General features: G+C 39.8%; 1 pseudogene; it reads right to left on the bottom strand.

Moving 5' to 3' along the window:
* Positions 1-1,858: 1,858 nt before the first annotated feature.
* On the bottom strand, positions 1,859-4,683 carry LOC141287196 (uncharacterized; annotated as a pseudogene).
* Positions 4,684-17,478: the final 12,795 nt, after the last annotated feature.

The following is a 17,478-nucleotide window of genomic DNA, read 5'->3' as shown; positions in this document are numbered from 1 at the left end:
GTATATTTGTAGCAATAGCCAAAAATACATTGTATGGTTCAAAATTATCGATTTTTCTTTTATGCCAAAAATCATTAGCATATTAATTAAAGATCATGTTCCATGAAGATATTTTGTAAATTTTCTACCATAAATATATCAAAACTTGATTTTTGATTAGTAATATGCATTGCTAAGAACATCATTTGGACAACTTTTAAGGCGATTTTCTCAATATTTAGATTTTTTTGCACCCTCAGATTCCGGGTTTTCAAATAGTTGTATCACAGACAAACATTGTCCTATTTTAACAAACAATATATCAATGGAAAGTTTATTTACTGACATGTCAGATGACGTAAGAATCTCAGTTTAGACAAATTTACACTTATGAGTATAAAACAGAGTATAATAACATCAAGGTAATAAAACAGAACAAAACAATAAATCAGAGGAAATATAATAAATATATAAATTTAAATACAATAAATAAACATAAAACAGCAGACAGTATTTCTAATATTGATTATTATAATGACAAATATATAATGAACAATATGTGAAATTAAATATAATTAATTAACCATTTCATATGGTGTGTATAGTATATACATATTTTGCAGCTAGTTTGAGTATATAGTAAGTAGTATATAGTCATTTAGAGACAAAAATGAATAATTCAATCCTTTAAATTGTGTAAAGAAGATTTGCCTCGTAGTGGTGTATTTGGGGCAGACAAGAAGAAAGTGTTTCTCATCCTCTATTTGACTGAAGTTACAATGTTTACACATTCGCTGTTCTCTAGGAATCCATGTATTTTTGTATCTTCTTTTTCTATTTGGGCGTCTCTATAGTGTAATATCTAGGTGAAATGGTCTCTATCAGTGATGGGAATAACGGTGCTATAAATAAACGGCGTTACTAACGGCGATACTTTTTTCAGTAACGAGTAATCAAACGAATTACTCTTTCTCCCGTTACAACGCCGTTACCGTTACTGACAATAAAATGCGCGTTACTATAACTGAGAACACTGAAGCGGTTTTCATGCGAGCAGCGTCTTTCTCAGCCATTGGACCTCTCTTTCTCTGAGGTGTTTGTGTATGTTCGGGGCTGAGGCGGGACACATAACCAGTGATGATGATTGGTGTGGCTGTAAACGTGGTGTAACTGAGAACGCGATGATTGGCTTACATTGAGTAAATTTCCATTGTTTGCCAATCAGAGGCAGAGTAGTGCGGGTGTTCACTCACAAGCACGCGCACGTTTAGTCGCACACACCGACATCCAGGAGTCACAACGATGGCAAGTCCAACAAGTTCAAAGATAGCTTTTGAAAACTGGAAGTATAAGCATACTTTTCCCTCGCTGAGGTGAAAGGCAAAAATATTTATGTAACGTGCAACTTATGCAGGAAAAAAAGAGTCTCTCTGCGTCTGTGACAAGTAATTCTAAAATGAAGCACCTCACATCGTCACATGCCTCCACAAAATTAGTGGAGGCAGGTGATAACGATATTTAAAGTTCTAAACCATCTTTATTTGTGCTTTATTGTTCCACTATAGTAATGATAATATTTATAATAATATGTTGAATCTGATAGTTGTCTTTCACGTTGTCCCACAACAACATTAAACTAGTGTAGATTAGTGTATGTTTTATATTTATTTTACTGTTATACTAATTAGATTTTTTAAGTAACGCAATAATTACTTTGACTGGTAATTAGTTACTTTTATAATGATGTAACTCAGTTACTAACTCAGTTACTATTTGTGAGAAGTAACTAGTAACTATAACTAATTACTTTTTTAAAGGTATGTGCCCAACACTGGTCGCTATATGCTGAAAATTAACTAATTTCTGTGTTGTGAGGTGGCTAGCAGATGGTCGGTTCAGCCAGTCTATCTGCTTCCTGACCTGACATATTTCTAGATAGGAGAGCAGCTCCACATAAGAAGGGATGAAGACTATCTATTTTAAACAGGTCAGGTTTGCCCCAAAAACTTGTCCAATTGTCTATGAAACCTGTTATTCTGCGGGCACCACTTAGACATCCAGCCATTGAGTGACTACGGTAAGCAGGGAGGGGACCAGAGCATATTACAGTGTCTTACATCGTATATGCAAGATCACACCTCTCTTTAACATTATTTTTAGTGATCTCCAACTGGTGAAGTCGAACATCATTAGTGTCGATGTGAATAACAATCTTACTAAATTTATTTTTAGCATTAGCCAGCACTTTTAAATTTGCCACGATGTCAGGCGCTCTAGATCCCGGTAAACATTGGACTATGGTGTCTGGTGTCTCTATTTTCACGTTCCGTACAATAGAATTGCCAATTACTAGAGCACTTTCATTAGGTTTCTCAGTGGGTGCTTCACTGAGTGGGGAGAACCTGTTTGATGTTTTCTGGACTAGTCACATCCAAAGCCGTATCTAAGGCCCTCACATTCTTATTATCCTCTACTAAAATTTGCATGTGTTTTCCCTAGTTCTGAAATCTTCTCTGTCATCCTAGGAATTTCCTTGCATTTATTATATATAAAACACCCACTGCCGACAGAGATAGATAGGCTATAAATGTGGCAAGTGGTGCAAACAACAATAGCAGGAGAAGAAGCCATTACTCACCGCTATTGTAGAAAGATTCCAACTTACCACTGTTGTTTGATGAACTCTTGAAGAGAAGAGCGGGAGGAGGATCAATGGAGTGAATAGGAGCGTGAAAGTAATTACGATTTACAAGCTAATAACGAATAAAGTGAGCGATCAGAGCAGTCAGATTAGTGTGATGAATGATAGAAAAAATCTGTTGTGAATAAAGCTATGTTTTATTACTTTAAACAACAGAGGTTAATAGTAAGATGAGACGTCTCCGAGATGTACGTGTGCTATCAGGGATCTGTACGCAATGCACAGATCTCTGCTCTCCTCGCTGCACGGGAATCCAAACGCTGACCCTGGTGTGCTTGATATAAATTTATTTATTAGAAATTAGCATTGCCATTTTTTAAAATTTAATTATGTCAAAAGCTTTCTTGGTCCGCATGGACGCATCTTTCGGTCCGGACGTCTGCATTTACATCTGCAAGCCATCTGAAAGACATAGTTTGCTCATCTGCAATACATCTATTAGACGTTTCCCGTCAGACAAAAAAAAAAAAAAAAACAAGCTCCAGAGAGCTACAAACACAAACCACTTGGCAAACAGGAAGTGGGTGTGAACAGGAAGTAGAGGAACAGCAAGTGTGACTTTTATTTGACACATTAACATACCCAAATCATGTCAGTGATTTTATTTTGTGTGCTCACATAGCTAATGTAACAAAAGTCACCAAGTGTCATCTCATTCCTATGATTTTTTAAATTTCAAAACATAAACTTTTTCAGTCGAAAAAGACCAAAGAGGCCCAGAAGGATAATCATGTACAGTCTATTCAAAGAAACGAGCCAGCTTGCTAGAAGTACATGTAAAGGGTTGAAATCATAAATGTGTGATGTGGGCATGTAGGATGAAAAAAAACTTTTAACCCCCCTCCCAAAGTCCAAATTTTAAAGAGAAACAAGGGTTACTTGATGCCCAATTCAGTATTGACTCTAATGTATTTTTGGGTTTACCCTGAAATTGTTATTATTCGTGCCTCCTGTAGAGGGCGCTCAGCGCTATTGGGATGGTAAAACTGCGCAGCTCGGGTCAGAGTTCATTAAACATCATCAGAGCTCGCAGAGTATTCATGTGTTTCTCTTACTCCTCTGCAGGTGGGAAAATATGGTTTGTGTACAACTTAAAATGACATAAAATGAGTCATGATGGTTTTGTTATATATGTGGATGCAGAAAAAAATGCAATTTGTTTTGATGAACTAGTTATTTGGTACAATTTCGTTTAGCCAGTAACTAATTTGGGTAACCTGTGAATAAATATGCAATAGTGAAGGATAAGCAAGCATATACACAAAATGAGTTTTGCATATGGATGGCAATCACATAAGGAAATATATGTAAGTTGAATGCATGTTTTCTACCGAAGTTAAAATTAGTTGAGTTAGAGCCAAAATGGCGTTGTTCATGTGAAAAACAATGTGAAATAAAATGGCAGACCTGTTACAAGGGAAGGTAGCAGTGGGTTTTATGTTTTGTTTACAGTTTTGGAAACTGAATATGTGAGTACAAAAAAAAGGAAACATGTGTGAATGTAATGTGATTGTTTATGTTTGTACAGTATTCAGAATACTTGAGATAATGCATTGTTCACATATATGTACCAGAGACAAGGACTTTATTTGTACCCAAGGACATTTAAATACATGGAGTTACATGGATACATTAAGTTTATTTTGAGTTTATTGTTTACAATATTGTTATACAACAAAAGCTGTGTTCTTTTTCTGAAAAGTGAATGTGCAATTCATGTTAATGTTTTCATGAGAGGAATGAGAAAGAATGCAGAGTTCATTAAACATCATCAGAGCTCGCAGAGTATTCATGTGTTTCTCTTACTCCTCTGCAGACACTCAACTGTGCGTTCTACTTACCCTTTCGGGTCTCTCCAACCTGAGACGGGTAACAACTTGGGGGCTCGTCCGGGATTAGCACCACATGGTGGTCGGGTGCTAATCAGTAAAGAACCATTGTGGTTAACCATCATTTGTCCCAGACCAGCGAGTTGAACTTACAGGAACCAGCAGTCCAATCATGGCTACTCTTCGAGAACTACGGTGGGAGATCGAGAAGCAGCTCCACCTGCTGGTCAGTTCTTCAAACGGCAAAGCACTCTACAAAGTAGCCCTGTGTTGCACGGAGGGGGAAGAAGAGGCGTTCCCAAGCATGGATGCAGCTGAGGTGGAACTCTACGACTTCATCGTTGATTTCATGCGAGGAGAACAACTGCAGAGTCTAGAGGACCAAGGAATGGCCCGCTTGCTGACCCTTCATGACCTCGTTCGTGAGTTGACTGCTACAGAACAAGGTTTTGCGTCCAACATCGAATAAAACGCAGAGACTGTAGGACTGGTATCGCCATCTGCATCAATATCAGCAGCTTCCAGGGGGCAGGTACCACAAACTACAGGTCTGACATCACATGTTAGAACTGAACAAACTGTTCCACTGTCTAGAGTATCGGAACAAATGACTGGTCTGGTCAAATTCTCCGATGTTGCATCCTATTTGCCACGTAGAGAGTTCAAAATTTACGGTGGACAAATTTCTGATTCAAATTCAGATTTTAGTTTTAACAGCCTTTGCAAGCAAATTGATGAAGGTATTGCAGAAAATTTCACAGAGTCAGAAATCATTCGAACAGTGTTAAAGGTAATCAAACCTGGTACCTTCAAAGAGATGCTTATCACAAAAGACAGTCTTACCGTAGCTGAGTTAAAACGGTTCCTTAGAGCACACCTTAGGGACAAAAGTAGTACTGAATTATTTCAGGAGCTGAGTAATGCAAAACAACAGGACAAAGAATCCCCTCAACAGTTTGTGTATAGGTTAATGGGGCTTAAGCAAAGAGTGTTGTTTGCTTCAGAACAAACAGAGTCTGAGTTTCAGTATGATCGTAAACTAGTCCAAGGTGTTTTTCTACACTCACTGTACCAGGGTTTGAATGAAAAATGCACATTTGTCCGGAGGGACATTAAAGCAGCAATAGCGATTCAGACAACCACAGATGATCAGATTTTAGAACTGATTACACAGTCGGTTAGTGAGGAAACTGAAAGGCAAAAACGAATAGGTCACACCTACAAACCCAGAGTCACAGTTGCAAGTGTCACCCAGCAGGATGAGGTGGATGGGCAATATGCTACTCCGAGTCACGCAGAAGTTAAAGCCAATCGTGATGCTATTCATGAACTTTCTGCACAAGTATCTGCTTTGACCAAGAATCTAGAGAAAGTTGTCATGTCCATGGATGTTGGTGCTCAACAACAAACTAAAATAACCACAGCAAGTGCACAACAACCAATCAAATCAGAAACAAAGGGTAAATGCAAACAATGTATATCCCAAAATGTTGACGTGTGTACCCACTGTTTCCTGTGTGGTCAAGCAGGGCACAGAGCGGTGGGCTTTCACATGAGAAGTCGAGCGTTAAAAGAGAGGAGGTCACTGGGGGGGGGGACCACCAGTGACCGCAAAAGATCTAGTGTCCCAACCTTCTTCCGGCGCTTCCAGAGGTGAGAAACCTGTAGCACAGAACATATCCAACAGAGCTAGTGGGACAGTAGAGAAACGTGTTGCACAACTGATTGGCGGCCGCTGCATGATAACTTGCCATTTAAATGGTGTCCAGACTCAGATGCTTTTGGACAGTGGAGCCCAGGTCAGTATGGTTGGACGGGTCTGGCTAAAGAAAACGTTACCAAAAATCGAAATTCAACCTCTAGAATCTTTACTAGCGGATAGCCAGCTTTCTGTCATTGCAGCAAATGGGACCGCTGTACCCTTTGATGGATGGGTTGAAGTTTTATTAGAAATCTCAAATGGTGAACAAAACAACATTGCCATCCAAGTGCCCCTATTGGTGAGTCAGAAATGTATGGACTGTCCCCTACTTGGATTCAATGTAATTGAAGAGATCATAAGAGAGAATAATGATTGCGCAAACAGCATAAACCTAATTGATCTGCTATCTGAGACCTTGCACATGCAAAAAGATGCCACTGAAATCTTAGTATCCACCGTGAATTCCAACCTCACCAAAGAATATACTACAAGTTCTAAAGTAAAGACTGGGAAGCTTGGAGTCACCATTCCCAGTGGTAAAGTCTTTGAGGTGAGATGTCGAGTAAAAGCATGGCACAAGGGTGGAACCATGATGTTTGAACCAGATTCAGAAAGTTTCCTCCCAGAAGGATTGGAGTTGTTTCCGGCTGTTGTAAATGTGCCCCCTGGTGCCTCAAAGACAGTGAGAATTCCAGTTCAAAATTCTTCAAATCATAACATTTACCTACCTCAGAGACTTGTGTTAGGTAATGTGGAATCCATCAGTGAAATGAGACCAGTATACTCATCCTCCAGCATTGGACAGTCAGGTAAACAGATCAGCAGTGCATTTCTGTGCTCATCCCAGATGCCGTCAACAGATGAAGTCTGTAATGGAGAAGAACAACATGAGCGAAGAGTGGGAGAAAAATGTCACCCGTCTGTTGATCTTGGACACCTCAATAAACAGGAACAAGATATTGTGCGAAAAATGTTGTTTGAGGAATCAGATGTGTTTGCTCAGGAGGATGGAGATATCGGATGTATTCCTGATCTTCAGCTGAAAATCAGACTATCAGATAACACACCAGTTCAGAGGTGTTATAATGCCATCCCAAAACCCCTTTATAAGGAGGTTAAAGATTATGTGCAAAACCTATTGAACAGAGGATGGATCAGAAAGTCGTCATCTTCATACTCATCACCAGTGGTATGCGTTCGAAAAAAGGACAACAGCTTGCGGTTGTGTGTTGATTTTCGAGATCTTAACCGTAAGACAATCCCTGATCGGCACCCTCTTCTCAGGATTCAAGATCTGTTAGACAGCTTAGGGGGGAATTCATGGTTTTCCATTCTGGATCAGGGGAGCACATACCATCAGGGATTTGTGAGCGAGGATTCTCGACATGTTACCGCCTTCAACACCCCATGGGGTTTATACGAGTGGGTGCGTATCCCCTTTGGGTTAACGAATGCCCCAGCTGCATTTCAGCGATGCATGGAAGGAGTGTTGGAGGGTATCCGAGATGAATGCTGCGCTCCCTATTTAGATGATGTACTGTGTTACTCAAAGTCCTTCACTGATCATGTTGACCATCTCCGAAAAGTGTTTCAGAAAATGAGGGAGCATGGAATTAAGCTCCGTCCAAAAAAATGTGAGCTTTTCAAGAGGCAAGTGCGATACATTGGACGCTTGGTGTCAGGAGAGGGAATTCAGATAGACCCAGCAGACTTGGAAGCTGTCAGGACCTTGAAAAACAAAGAACCCCACACAGTGGGAGAAGTGCGGGCACTGCTGGGATTTCTAGGCTATTACAGGTCCTATATCCAAGACTTCTCCAGACTGGCCAAGCCACTCTTTGAGCTCCTCCAAAGGCCTCCTGGGACAAGTGAGGGTACTCAAAATCCTCAGGTGCTCAGGCGTCCGGGTGCATTAACACCAAAAGACAAAGGGCAACTTAACTCCAGGATCCCAGTCGTTTGGACTGCAGAACATCGCAGTGTGGTTTCAAAATTTGTAGACATGTTAACAAGTCCACCAGTGCTAGCTTACCCAAATTTTGACCTACCTTTTGTATTACACACGGATGCTTCCAATGAAGGTCTAGGGGCTGTGCTTTATCAACAACAGGGCAATAAACTCCGTGTCATTGGGTATGGGTCCCGCACGTTAACGCCAGTGGAAAAGAACTACCATCTACACTCTGGTAAACTGGAATTTTTGGCACTCAAATGGGCCATCTGTGATAAATTTAGAGACTATCTCTACTATGCTCCAACATTCACAGTTTACACAGATAACAATCCACTGACCTATGTCCTCAGCACAGCAAGGTTGAATGCGGTAGGGCAGCACTGGGTGGGTGAGCTAGCGGACTTTCATTTTGACATCAAATACAGACCGGGTAAAGTCAACATTGATGCCGATACACTGTCGAGGTACCCCTTGAAACTGACAGACATTATGGGTGAACACACCGAAATTTTATCACCCGAAACTCTGTCTGCTGTTTGGCAAGGTAGTAAAGCGGTTGATGACAGTGATGTTCCTTGGATTGCTGCCTTAGAGCTCAACACACCAAATAAAGAGGTAATCAAGTTGAAGGAACAAGGCTGGACACCAAATGGGAAAGACAAGAGTCCTATGAAAAAAGAAACGAGGAAACTACTCTTTGAATGGACGAAATTGGAGATTGAGGATGGACTTTTGTATAGAAAAACAAGGCAGCACTTGCAGTTAGTTCTCCCTCCGCAGTTTAGAGCAATGGTGCTTAAAAAGTTGCACAATGAAATGGGACATGTAGGAGTCGAGAAAGTGCTCCATCTTGCTCGTGAACGCTTCTATTGGCCCTCAATGAGGAAGGAGATTGAGGAGTACATAACCACAAAGTGTGCCTGTATAAAACAAAAGCATCCGCATGTCCATCAAAGAGCACCCATGGGTTCAATTACTTCCAGTTCCCCATTTGAGCTGGTCAGTGTGGATTACTTGCATCTTGAGGCAAGCAAGGGTGGCTATCAGTATATTCTCCTGCTTGTTGACCACTTTACATGGTTTGCACAGGCATATCCAACGAGAAATAAGTCTGGCAAAACCGCTGCAGAGAAGATCTTCCAGGACTTCATTCCTCGGTTTGGGTATCCTGAAAAACTCCACCACGACCAAGGGAAAGAGTTCGAGAACCACCTGTTTCAGAGGTTACAACAGCTATCAGGAATAGCCCATTCGCGAACCACACCATATCACCCTCAGTGTAACCCTGTGGAGAGGCTAAATCGGACAATTCTGCAAATGCTTAGGACTCTAGAGGAGGAAAAAATAAATAAATGGAAAGACTACCTGCCTCACGTCGTGCATGCTTATAATTGCACCCGGCACGAATCAACCGGCTACTCTCCATTCTTTCTTCTGTACGGCAGATCACCCCGATTGCCTGTCGACTTATTGTTTAACCTGAAAAACAAGACAGAGAGTTCAAATCAACACACTTTTGCACAACAATGGGAAGACAGAATGAGAGAAGCATATCAGATTGCAAAAGAGAACAGCCAAAGATCTTCAGCAAAGGGCAAGAAATACTATGACCGAGCAGTAAGAGGTGCTATCCTTCAACCAGGAGACCGGGTGTTGGTCAGAAACCTTTCAGAGAGAGGCGGTCCGGGAAAGTTGCGTGCATACTGGGAAAGAGATGTACACCGGGTTGTAGAGCGCATTGGTGATGGCCCAGTGTACAAGGTACAACCAGAGACGGGTTCCAAGACTCTTCGAGTGCTTCACCGCAACCTCCTGCTGGCTGTCAATGACTTACCCTTGGAAGAGCCAATGGCTAGAATAAAGGAGACAAAGAAAGTAAAACAAAGCAAGAAAGTGAGAAACCAACCAGAGAATGAGTCTGAATCAGATGCCTCAGATGAGGAGGAACGTACTTACCAATATGACCTTCGTAAGAACATACCTTGCTACAAGTTTGTGACTATCCCACAAATGGAAGAAGAATCTGTAACCCCAACAAACCCAAACAATGCTCACCTTAGTCCAACTGCAATGGAATTCCATCCTAATGAAAGACGTGTTTCTCTGGAGAACCAGATTCAAGAGTTGGACCAGGAACAAGTGGAAATGCAAAGATTTGCTCCAAGCCCAAGGTCTGCGACACCAGATAAAGATGAGGAGAGGTTAAGGAATGAAGTAGAAGTAGTCAGAGATGAAAAAAATGCAACTGAAGTAATGGAGGAAGGAAATATGAGGAGGACACAACGAGTGGGAAAACCACGAGAAATGTTTACGTATGATGCTTTGGGTGAACCATCATATCGACCTTGGAGAGCAGAAGCCAAGGCACTTTGGTCTACCCAGCAATACATTCCCAGTGACAATACTCTTTACTACCAGTGTATGCCCCCTCGTCCTTGCTGTCATTGGTGTCATAATGGGTACTGAGGAGGGTTTAAAAAAAAAGGAGCAATATAACATGGGTTAAACATTCAGATGTCAGGAGCCATCTAAGAAAATAGGGGAGAGTGTAAAGGGTTGAAATCATAAATGTGTGATGTGGGCATGTAGGATGAAAAAAAACTTTTAACCCCCCTCCCAAAGTCCAAATTTTAAAGAGAAACAAGGGTTACTTGATGTCCAATTCAGTATTGACTCTAATGTATTTTTGGGTTTACCCTGAAATTGTTATTATTCGTGCCTCCTGTAGAGGGCGCTCAGCGCTATTGGGATGGTAAAACTGCGCAGCTCGGGTCAGAGTTCATTAAACATCATCAGAGCTCGCAGAGTATTCATGTGTTTCTCTTACTCCTCTGCAGGTGGGAAAATATGGTTTGTGTACAACTTAAAATGACATAAAATGAGTCATGATGGTTTTGTTATATATGTGGATGCAGAAAAAATGCAATTTGTTTTGATGAACTAGTTATTTGGTACAATTTAGTTTAGCCAGTAACTAATTTGGGTAACCTGTGAATAAATATGCAATAGTGAAGGATAAGCAAGCATATACACAAAATGAGTTTTGCATATGGATGGCAATCACATAAGGAAATATATGTAAGTTGAATGCATGTTTTCTACCGAAGTTAAAATTAGTTGAGTTAGAGCCAAAATGGCGTTGTTCATGTGAAAAACAATGTGAAATAAAATGGCAGACCTGTTACAAGGGAAGGTAGCAGTGGGTTTTATGTTTTGTTTACAGTTTTGGGAACTGAATATGTGAGTACAAAAAAAAGGAAACATGTGTGAATGTAATGTGATTGTTTATGTTTGTACAGTATTCAGAATACTTGAGATAATGCATTGTTCACATATATGTACCAGAGACAAGGACTTTATTTGTACCCAAGGACATTTAAATACATGGAGTTACATGGATACATTAAGTTTATTTTGAGTTTATTGTTTACAATATTGTTATACAACAAAAGCTGTGTTCTTTTTCTGAAAAGTGAATTCATGTTAATGTTTTCATGAGAGGAATGAGAAAGAATGCAGAGTTCATTAAACATCATCAGAGCTCGCAGAGTATTCATGTGTTTCTCTTACTCCTCTGCAGACACTCAACTGTGCGTTCTACTTACCCTTTCGGGTCTCTCCAACCTGAGACGGGTAACATACACACCTAGATGAATTACTATTTTAAACATGCTGCTAAACTTGCATATTCTCCTTTAGGCATGTTCTTGGTTTTTTCACATACCATGCTATCAGATTTTTTATGGACACTAGGAAAACCACACAAAAACATTCCAAAATTGTCACAAAACCAAGAAGCTTTTAAGTTAAGAAGTGCAGATTAACACTTGCCAAGTTTCATGAATGTGACACAACAGCATCAGCACAGGAAATGTTTGTTTTTTTTCTTTAGACAATAATCACACAACCTATTCAATATTCTATAATTAAATCAACTAATCTAATATTCAAATATCATGACCCATCCCTAATTAAAGGAGTCATCCACTGCCTTTTTTCCTTTAATTATTAGTACTGTACTGTTCTCGGCAGTTTTCAGGATTATGGAGCTGTGTTGTTCTGTTTTCGCCCCTGTTTCTGTGTGCCCTTATTTGGTCATGTTTCTGTCCTCGTTTAGTCTGAATAATTATTCTGTGCATCTGTGTTCTCCAATTACTCCATGTATTTAAGTTCTATTCTGTGTGTTGCTCCTCTGTGCAAGCAGTCATAGATCTTCTGTGGAGGCATTGTTTAGCCACGCTATTACATGGTGGCACATTCCACAAGCTGTCATTTAGAGCCACTGGCTTTAATATAAGCTTTTATAAGTTTTTAGACTAGCGAGTAAGTTTTGAGTTTAGCAAACTCTGCTCTTTTCAGCCTTTCTTGCCTCCAAGGTAAATGCCTTTCAAAGTTTGATGCAAGTTTCAACTGGTCTCTGACTGGTCTACTGTGTTAAGTTCCCTTCCAAGGGAACTCAAACTGCATGCTCTAGAGCCGGGGTTGTCAACTGGCGGACGCGGTCCGGACCACAAGATGCGTCCATGCGAACCAAGAAAGCTTTTGACATAAATAAAAAATAAATAAAAATGGGATTCCCGTGCAGTGAGGAGAGCAGAGATCGGCGCATTGCGTACAGATCCCTGATAGCACACGTACATCTCGGAGATGTCTATTTGACGTCTGCATTTGCATCTGCAAGACATCTGAAAGACATAGTTTGCTCATCTGCAATACATCTATTAAACGTTTCCCATCAGATATCAAATAGATGTCTATTAGATGTCTTTAAGATGTTCTTGAATCAGAATGTAGGTAAAACTGACATCTTACAAACATCTGCCAGATGTTTGTACACAGCAGATGCTTTCCAGATCAAGAGATCTTTAACAGATGTATGTGTGCTATCTGGGGACAGATAGCTTTCAGTGAGTGAAAAACGTGGATGGAAAACGCATTATGCTGGGGTTACATAGCAAAATATTGTAAATATATCTTTTTACACTGTATTTTTATACATATTTATGTTTTAAACCATGACGGTGAGCCAACTGATATCACAACGTGAAAACGGCGCAATATGTAAAAGTGAAAGTAAAAACACCACTTTCAGCATCTGACGTGCACATACTCTCAGAGACGATGATAGACAAATATACTTAATATGCTGATATTAATTTACTTCCCTAACACAGTGGGGAAAAAATAAAAAGAAACTAAGGCTAAGGGTTATTTTTGAAAGTTGTTGTTTAAAATAAAGCTCTTAATTTTCATTGATGACTGCAGTATTATTAGGGGTTAAGAAAGTCTTAATTATGATTTCAGGTTGTCTTAAATGTGGGGACTAAAAGACAAGAATTGCGATGAAAGTTTATAAGGCTATCCATTGAATAAATATGAGCGCTGCACGTTTCAAAGTCAGCTGTGGCGCTGCTTTGTGTACCATTCTGATAGCGCCTCCTGCTGCAAGAGAATGATCTGCCATTTTTAATCAGCTCATACGTCTGCTGTCAATGTAAAAAAAATCAATCCATGGCTTTAAGCAGCAATTATTTATTTATTTTTGTTCAGGTCTTTAAAAAGGAATTTAAATGTCTAGAATATAAGATAAAATATGCTGCAGATACCCTGGTCTCGCCAAAAACATAAATATTTTTATATATATATTTGTTCGGACCTCAGCTGGTGAGCAGGGTTCATTACATTTTCCGATGAAAAAGCTCTGCTCTCATCTGTCTCTCCTTTCGTGAAAGGATTAGTGTCCATCTGTTCCCCACAGTTCAGGTCCTTCAGGGTCTCGCTTAAATGGCAATACGTACGCAGCAGCGGGTCAGGCTATGGGTGCGTTGCACACTATGGTGGTGTTTCAAGCCTATCAGGCTGACCTGCTAAAGGGCCTGGACAAGGGTCAGGGACTCTCCCCAGATGAAGTAGCGGAGCTGCATCGCACCAAGAATCTTGCTCTTCGTGCCACCAAGCAGATCGCTATCCATATGGGTAGGGCTATGGGGGCTATGGTGGTTACGGAGAGACATCTGTGGGTGAACCTGGCTGACGTTGGGAAGAAAGAAAGGGGCTTTCTCCTCGATGTGCCAGTTTCGCCTTCCAAACTTTTTGGTGCCTCCATTGAGATGGTGGTCAAGAAGTTCAGGGAGGCGAAGACGCGCTCAGCTGCTTTTAGATCCTTCATTCCTTGAAGGTCCAGGTTTGAGCCCTAACAACACAGGGGTATAAATTAAACAATAGCGTGACATTCCAACTTATTTATTACCTCTGATGATGTACACTTTCCCAGCAATGAAGCTTCTTCTATGTGTGTGCCTATGTGAGTGTTTTCTTCATTGGGGATGTTCTCAAATCTCATATTTTGTATATCTGTATATATATATATATATATATATACACACACACACACACACATACAAATCCACTCCTCAAATCCACTCAATTGTGTGTGTATGTGTTTTTTCCCATTGCAAGTAAAGAAATCTTGGACCAGTAACATTTTCCTCCTACCTTGAAGGCCAGCCATGCCTTTGCACAGACTGGAGAAAGAATGATAAGGCAGTGCTTGAACGGTTGTTTGTTGCTGCTTCCAAGTACATGATCTATACCAAAATGTAATACATTAAATCAGTGGTTCCCAAACCTATCCTGGAAGGCCCCTTTTTACAGTTTTTCTCAGTCACTTTGGAGCATTTCTCACAACACTATTTACATTTGCACAACATTTACTTCAACCTCCACAACATTTAGTCATTTGTGCACATCATAGTAGCAGTTTCTCATTCCTTCCAACAAATTGCAAATGCTTTTGGACATGCATCAATTGCTTTCATACAATGCTCTGCTGTTTTATAACATTATCATTTGCCTATGTCTTGTCAGTCAAAATTAACTAAACTTGTGAATGCTGAATAGTCATTCCATATAAAACAAATAGTCCTCATTTCTTTGCTTGAGTCATTACATACAAAAATGTTGAACTAGTTGTCAAAATTTGTCAAGCAAATTTTATCAAATTTATAAAAAACTTTTAATCTTTTTTTTTCCTGAAAATGTCTTCTAAATTGAACAATTTCTCTCAGATGAACCTCAGCTTTCACTGATAAGAAGGGTTGTGTGAAGCATTAGTTGCAACCAGGTGTGTATAAATGGACAGTAATTCAGCACCAAACAATCTGCACTGCACTACTGTCATTGTGTCATACATGAAGCTTGCAGTGGGACACGAACTTGTCACTTCTTACATTTTACATTTAGACTTACAGCTTTACTGCATCACATATTTAGTGTATTGTAGCGTTACAGTAAATATTTGCCATATTTACTGTCATTTTACTCTGCAAAACATAGGATTGCAAGACAACCTTGTAGAGCATTTGAGCATTTTCAGGAAGTGTCACCAAAATCTGACTTTTCTGCATTGGAAAAAAATTACAGAGTAAACTGTAATAATGGAAACATGACAAAGCCATTTGACTATCTTGTTCATAAACAATGATGTCAGGACTTTTCATCTTGATGACACTGACACTTTCATTGACATGAATACTTGCTTTTGATGAATGAGCTATCCATTTTGAGCAAGTGACACGCTTTTGCAGGTTATCAACTAGGTTTTGCAGTTTGTACTAATTGTTTTGAGAAATGTATTAACTGTTGTGCAAATGTAAATAGTGATGTGAGAAATGCCCCAAAGCGACTGAGAAAAACTGTAACGTCTCCCTTATCTAACACACCTGATTCCACTTATTAGCTTGTTAGTAAAGACTGCATAAACTAAACTGGGTCTGACTGATTAGGGAGACATACAAAACATGCTGGGCAAGGGGTACTTCATAGAGAGATTTGAAAACCACCCCATTTCCATTACATCAGTCAATACATTCAAACATAGACACAGATACAGACAGACAGACAGACAGACAGATAGATAGATAGATAGATAGATAGATAGATAGATAGATAGATAGATAGATAGATAGATAGATAGATAGATAGATAGATAGATAGATAGATAGATAGATAAGACAGACAGAGATAGACAGACAGATAAATAGATGGATAGACATATGAACAGACAGATAGAAAGACATAGATAGAGATACAGATATAGATATACAGATTGTTGACTGACTTACTCCTAAAGTGTTTGCAATACAAGAAACTGGTAAAGACATCTCAATGAGCCGGGACAGCATTTCCTCGGAAACAATAAACTTAGGTCGACCTCGTCCACCACCACATTCCCTCGAAAGAACCAGGGTCACCTCTTGGGAAAGAGCTGCACTAATTTTTTGTTGTAGATCCATGAGGGTCTACAAAATATAATTTGGTGTATCAAAAATGCTAGAGCCTGATGACAAAATAAACACTTCTTAATTGACAACATACTGAAAATAGTCCAAGTCCAGTTGATGGCCATCTAAAACTACACTTATTCTTGACCTGAGGCATTCTAGCAAGTGCATCATCAGCGGTCCCTGTAAGTCAAATTACTCTTACATTAATATTACTTCGACAAAATGTTCTCTGATATTGATGATAATGATAACTAACACTGAAATTTCCGAATTTGGAAGAAAAAAAAAACTTACCTGAGACGATGAGTTTGCACCTGGCTGCTGGTCCACCATTTCTGCGCCACTGGTTTAAAATGGTGACAGGGCACATGCGCGGCTCGGGGAATCGATTAATCTTCATTCGGATAGTAATGCCTGGGAACGTGATGACATATTTTTGATAGTCATTTCGCACACTGTACTTTGTGGTCGTAATTCGCATGTTGTGCGTGTAACACAGGTGTTGTGAAAACAATTGTTGTGTCTGTGAACTGTCATAGTCATAAATTTTGGAGTTGCATTCTAACAAACACAGAAAATCTCGTTTCTGTAAACTGTCGTGGCCGTAGATTTTGGAATCCAATTCTGACAAAAAAAACATAATTACATACAATAGTTTTAAATTACGCACAAGTAAATTAAAATTACACACAAATGCTTTATTATTATTATTTTTGACAGTGATTTTATTCCATACAATTCTTCCTCTAGAATTGGTACTTAGTGCTCGCTATAATGGCATGCATTCCCCTTAGCATGTCAGCATGGGTATAACCATAGTGTCCTCTAGAGGATGCAGTTCGAACTAAACACTGCATCCTAGTCTCTAAGCCATGCTTTGGCAGAAAAGCTTCAGATGAAGCAGCAGATGTTGTGTTTTACTGGTGCAGGGATGGTAGCACTGCAGTGACATCATTAGCTGTCGCTGGCCATTTCATTGTAGTATTGCATGCGAGTTACGCTGCGACGGTTCCCCTAGTGTCCTCGAG

This window comes from Garra rufa, chromosome 1 (genome assembly GCF_049309525.1).
Source record: "Garra rufa chromosome 1, GarRuf1.0, whole genome shotgun sequence".
Lineage (NCBI taxonomy): Eukaryota > Metazoa > Chordata > Actinopteri > Cypriniformes > Cyprinidae > Garra > Garra rufa.
Note: the sequence above shows the minus strand (reverse complement) of the source record. Positions and strands in the feature narration are given on the sequence as shown.